The sequence below is a fragment of the Equus caballus genome, chromosome 12 (assembly GCF_041296265.1).
Source record: "Equus caballus isolate H_3958 breed thoroughbred chromosome 12, TB-T2T, whole genome shotgun sequence".
Classification (NCBI taxonomy): domain Eukaryota; kingdom Metazoa; phylum Chordata; class Mammalia; order Perissodactyla; family Equidae; genus Equus; species Equus caballus.
In genome coordinates this window covers 40,360,016-40,365,972 of record NC_091695.1, presented here as the reverse complement: position 1 = coordinate 40,365,972, position 5,957 = coordinate 40,360,016, and positions in this window count along the sequence as shown.

The following is a 5,957-nucleotide window of genomic DNA, read 5'->3' as shown; positions in this document are numbered from 1 at the left end:
AAAAATTATAATCCGAGTGACATTGTTAATATATGAAAAGCTGTTCAAATATAATAACAATTTAAGATGAACCCACTTTGAAATATAAGATTTCATTTTCAAAACAGCGGGTTTAAAAGTGGTAGTAATTCCCATTGTGGGTGAGGGCACATTGCAATGGGAATTCATAAAGGTGAATGCATGCTATAATAAAAAAGTAATCAAGCATGCTACAAAGCTGCTGAAAACATTTAGTGTTATATTAGGAGTTTTACTCAATTTTTAGCTCAACAAACACTTTTTGAGCATGTATGATGTACAAAGTAATACTTGTCTTGTTCCTGTGGATGCAGAGACTTAACAAGACAAAAGCATAGAATCTGAAGTATCAGATACTCCACGAAGGCAATTAGGATGTCACCTTGTACTCCTCTACAAGTCTACATGATTTTAACTTGGAGACTCAGTTCACTAAGTTGGCAGAATTCCAGAGGTATCAAGATTCCAGTATCTCTATACAATGCCAAAATTATAGCCTAGAGAACAAAGAAGGGGTGTCAATGGTTCTCACTTTTCTATTCAAAAAGATTACTAGGTCTCTGTAAAAGCACACTTTCTCCATGGCCACTTTGCTGTTCTACAACTCTTTGCCTTTCCCAATAGATTTTGTCAATTTTATTTAGACGAACATATCATTTTTCTTGTTTAGTCTCTTTAAGTGGTGAATTACATTGACATATTTTAAAATGTTAAGCAAACCTTGCACTAGGATAGGCCTGCTTGGTCAGGATGTAGTAACCATTTTTTTGGTATAAAAAAACATATTCCTTTATTTGATTTGCTTAAATTTGAGTGACAAGTTTTGCATCAGTTTTAATGAGAGTTATTGGTGTATAATATGTTTTTCTTCTAACTTCATCTGTCTTTGGTATCAGAATTATGTTGGCCACATAAGATGTTCAGAAACATTTTCTCCTCTTCTATTCCTGAAAGAGTTTGTGTACAATTGGAATTACGTCTTCCTTAAATATTTGGTAAAAGTTGCCGGTAAAGATAGCTATAGTTTTCTTTGTGGGAGGACATTTAAGTATAAATTTATTTTATGTAGTAGATATAGGACTACTCAGTTTATCTATTTCTTCTTGAGCGACTTTTCTCCTCACATGGATCCTATTTTGCTATTTCTTTGCTTGCCTGGTAATTTTTTATTGGAAACTAAGCATTGTGACCCTTACCTTGCTGGATATTTTTGTATGCCTAAAAGTATTATTGAGCTGTATGAGATTTGCTCAAGTTACTTGGAAATAATGATCTTTTCATGTCTTCCATTTAAGCATCTCCGAGTTACACAAGAGCAGGATGTGGCCTAGGTTAATTTTCTCCCCTACTGAATCAAATTCTGAGAGATCTACCAAAACCTTCATGTGAATTATGAGGTCTTCTACTCTGGATGATGGGAATAAGCACTATTCCCACCTTGGTGTGAAATTCAGGGAGTTTTGCCTCTAATTGTCTAGGATGGGACTTTCTCCATTCTTATGTATTTTTCTCACCTGCATAAATGTGTCTTCCTATTCCTCCATCTTACTGAAGTTGCTCAGTCGTTGTTTTTTCAAATATATTTCCACTCTTTTCCCTGCTCTTCTCTTCTGGGACTTTCATTATGCCTATGTCAGTACACTTAATGGAGTCCCACAAGTGTCTGAGGTTCTCTTCAGGTTTCTTTATACATTTTTTTAAGTTCCTTAAACAGGATAATCTCAACTGATCTCTCTTTAAATTCATTGCTTATTTTCTGCCAGCTCAAATATGCTGGTCGCTAGACCCTCTAGTGAATATTTTGTTTCAGTTATTGTGCATTTCAACTCCAGAATTTCTATTTTGTTCCTCTTTAACATTTCCATCTTCATTCATATTTTCTCTATTTGGTGAGGCGTCTTTCTCATCCTCTTCTTTATTTCTTTAATTTTTCTGGATATTTTATTTTTTTCTTGACAATATTTAATATAGCAGATTTAAGCCTTGGTCTAATAAGCCAACATCTGGGTTTTCTAAGGTACAGTTTATACTGAGTGCTTTTTTTCCCTGTGTAGGAGTCATACATTCTTGTTTCTTTGCATGACTCAGAACTTTCGTTGAGAACTGGATCTTTTCAATAATATAACATGGCAACTCTGGAAATCACATTCTTCCCCCTTTCCCTGTGTTTGCTGTTGTTCCCGCTGCTTGTTGTAGTTTGCTTGGTTAGTGAATCTTTGTGAACAAACTCTATAAAATCTGTATCCTTTTTCACGTGCGGCCACTGAACTCTATACTTGGTTAGTTCAGTGGTCAGCTCATGAATTAGTGACCTGCAACCAATAAATGTCTCAGACTTTCCTGACAGGTTCTGAATATGTGTTGGGGCATGCCTTCAACACTCAGCCCGGCACTCTGATCTCTGACTTCGCCTCCACTTACCGCTTGTACAGAGCTTCCATGACATCCAGAGGAGAGAGCTTAGGGAATTCCCTAGACTTTCGTGAGTATGCATACAGCCCTACACATGCACATCACCTTCTACACTCCAAGGAATAGTTTGGAGTTTTTCAAAGCCAGTACAGATATTTTGTTCTGCAGCTTCTCATTTTAAGCCTTTCATGTTAGTCTATTGTTTCCCTAATTGCCATCCATCAGCTCAGGCATCCTGTGACCTGAAAACACTTGCCAGTAAATATTTGCAGCAAATGCCCCACACAGGGAGAGGACTTTCATGCTGGTCAAATACAGACTGCTTTCTAAAAGGGATCTTAGGCAAACCACCAGGCAGGTCAAATAGTGAGTGTTCTTTGTGAAGGAAGCTTTGAAATAACTCAAGCTTTCTTCTTCTCTCTTTTACTAAGAATGTAAGTCAACATTTTTCAAGGCAGCAGTATAGCTGAGGAGTAGGAAATGGGACTAAGATATGTTAAAATACCTTAACACTCACTATTCTTACCAAAATTTATCCATTTTTCTTTAACAAAAGATTTCTTGTATTGCTGCAATTCTTTAGTTCATTTCCAGAGTTCAGAAAAAGTTTATGATGACAATTTATGCCATATTTTTGTTGTTGTTATTATGGAGCAACTGATTTTTGGAGGTCTTCATTCTATCATTTTTGTGAAAATCACCCCCATGCCAATTCTTAGTGCTAGAGGAAATATGCTCTTCTAATTTCAAATATTTATGGAGATAAATTTTTGTCTTTTCCTTTTATCCAGTCTTCCTTACAATGGCAAAAAGTCTTCAAATCACTTTCATCATACAATGCTTTCCGAAGTTAAAAAAAGAATACAGTGTATTTGCCTCAAAATTAGTGGGTATGTAATTTTCTATTAAGAAAAATGATTTTATGATAATTCTGTAACTACTATGCAACAATGATGTTTTAAAAATGCCAATCTCCTAAATAGCGTATCATTCTATTCCTCCTTTTGTCTTTTCCTCGAGTGTCACAGTGGGTGCTAATGAGAACCACAGCTCAGGACCAGCCCAGGGAACAGGCAGATCCTAAGTGTCATGATTCTCCTCTCTGTTCTCACCACAGCCTCCCTTATAGGCAATTAATATGGAGACTGTCCACGCAAGAGGAGGACCAATAAGTGAATAGTCATTGTCAGTTGCAGTGTGTGCCAGTTTCAAATGACAAAAGCCAGTCTTTCTAGGGGCTAGCCCAGTGGCATTGTGATGAAGTTCGCACACTCCGCTTCTGCAGCCTGGGATTCGTAAGTTCAGATCCTGGGCACAGATCTACACATCACTCAGCAAGCCATGCTGTGGTGGCATCCCAGATGCAAAAAAATAAAGGAAGATTGGCACAGATGTTAGCTTATGGGCAATCTTCCTCACCAAAAAACAAAAACAACCAGTCCTCCTAGGAGTATCTGTCCAAAACTGCAGAAACTTATTATTAGCCCTGGTACCATATCTATTGATTTGGGCCCTGCCCACTCTGTCACTGGAGGAAAACACAGATAATAATTTCAGACTAAGGGCAATTTCAAGGTCAATCAAAGTTCTGGAAGCAGCAAAACCTCAAAATATTAACTTAGTGATAGTGCAAGTGTTTGCCATAATAGTCATGATACAGATCCCTCCTAAGAACTGCAATGAGCAGTAAATGAGGAAGGTGGGAGCAAAGGCTACACAGTTGTCAGTGATGGCTAACTGGAGCAAACACCATCTGAACAGCATCTTCTGTCCAAACCTAAGAAATAGTGAACCAGGTGGATTATTTAGGAACAAAGATAGTATGTGGAAAACTTGACAAAAGTTGACACATCTTGAAATTTAGAATAAATGAAACATTGACTTGAGACCTGGAAGAATAATTATATTAGTCAACAGCAGAAAATCGCAGATATAACTCTCCTTATTTTTCAATATGAGACTGTTGTCAAAGCTCTCTCACCAACTTATTACCAGGAAGCCTCTTATGCCATGTGAAACCGTATAAAAGAAGATAAAATATGGAAAGTTGTCACCAGTGTTTACGATAAAATACATGCATTTAGGATAGTGGATTTGTGTACTGTGTTTAGAGCACCAGAGGAGTGAAATCAAGAGATCTCTACTTGGGTCCACATTATCAAGGTAAAGGCTAAACGTATTTTAAAGGAAGAGTGGGATTACAATATATCGAAGTTGTGTTTAGATTGCATAAGAGCCACTCTCAGTTGTCTCTGGGTTTAAAGACCTTGAGAAATATGTTTCAGCTCAAACAGAAGATAACCCAGCAACCATTCCACTTAGTGAAGGATCTGATAGGAAGTTCACAGAGGAGAGAATGAGGTGAGACAGAAAATAAAGAAGAAAGAAGGGAAAATAAATAAAAAGAAAGGAATTCTGTATGTCCAGGAGCAGCAGGAAGGGACCCATTCTGGAGTCAACTTGAACAAAACTATATGCACTGACATTAAATTCTCAGTAGTATTAACATATGGACAAATCTTGGTTTTGGACACCTGCTCTGAAACTTTTGTTACTTTGGTAGTAGTATACTTAAGTCATTATAAGTCTTGTAAAGGTGTTACTTTTGGAGCATTTTTATCTTTACAACATAAATTTTATTACTATGTTTGTATCAAAGAACTCTTGAGAGAATGGAATTGCCTTTTTTAAACGAGCTATGATGATGCCATGATGGAGAGGCAACCATTAGAAAAACTGAGTAATGAAAATACAATAAGTATAACTAGAGTCTATATATCCTAAATAAATCCTCATGGTACTGGTGTCAGAAATTCAGGGGGAATGGTGAATAGTTGGAGCACAGGGAACTTTTACAGAGATAGTCTTCTAATGGTAGATGCATGGCATTATACGTTTGTCCCTAAGACTATATAACACAAAGAGTGTGCCCTGATGTAAGCTAGGAATTTATTCAATAATGTATCAATATTGTTCCATCAATTGTAATAAATGTACCACATTAATGGAAGATGTAAAACATGGGAAACTGTGTGTGTGATGGGTTACATGAGAACCGTCTGTATTTTCTATTCAATATTTCTGTAAACCTAAAATTGCTCTAAAAATTAAAGCCTTCAGCAAAAAACAAAATAATAACATGGTAAAGGGACATATGTCAAAATGTAAATATAGAGAAAGGTGTGGTGTTAGCGATAGTGCATCAATCAGGGAACTATCTCTGGGAAAGAGAATGGGAAAAAGTATTAGGGGCTCACCATGCAGAGCTACAGAGTAGTTTGAAGCCACAGCCTATATATACATGCAGAAATGTAAGAAGATTTCAAAAACTTACTGCTGAATGATAAAGTGTAACAAAGACATTGGATAAATACTATGATGACTATGTAAATTAAAATACAGGCAGTCCCCAGCTTACTATGGTTCAACTTATGATTTTTCTACACGAGGATGGTGTGAAAATGATACGCATTCAGTAGAAACTTTACCTTGAATTATGAATTTTGATCTTCTCCTGGGCTAGCAAT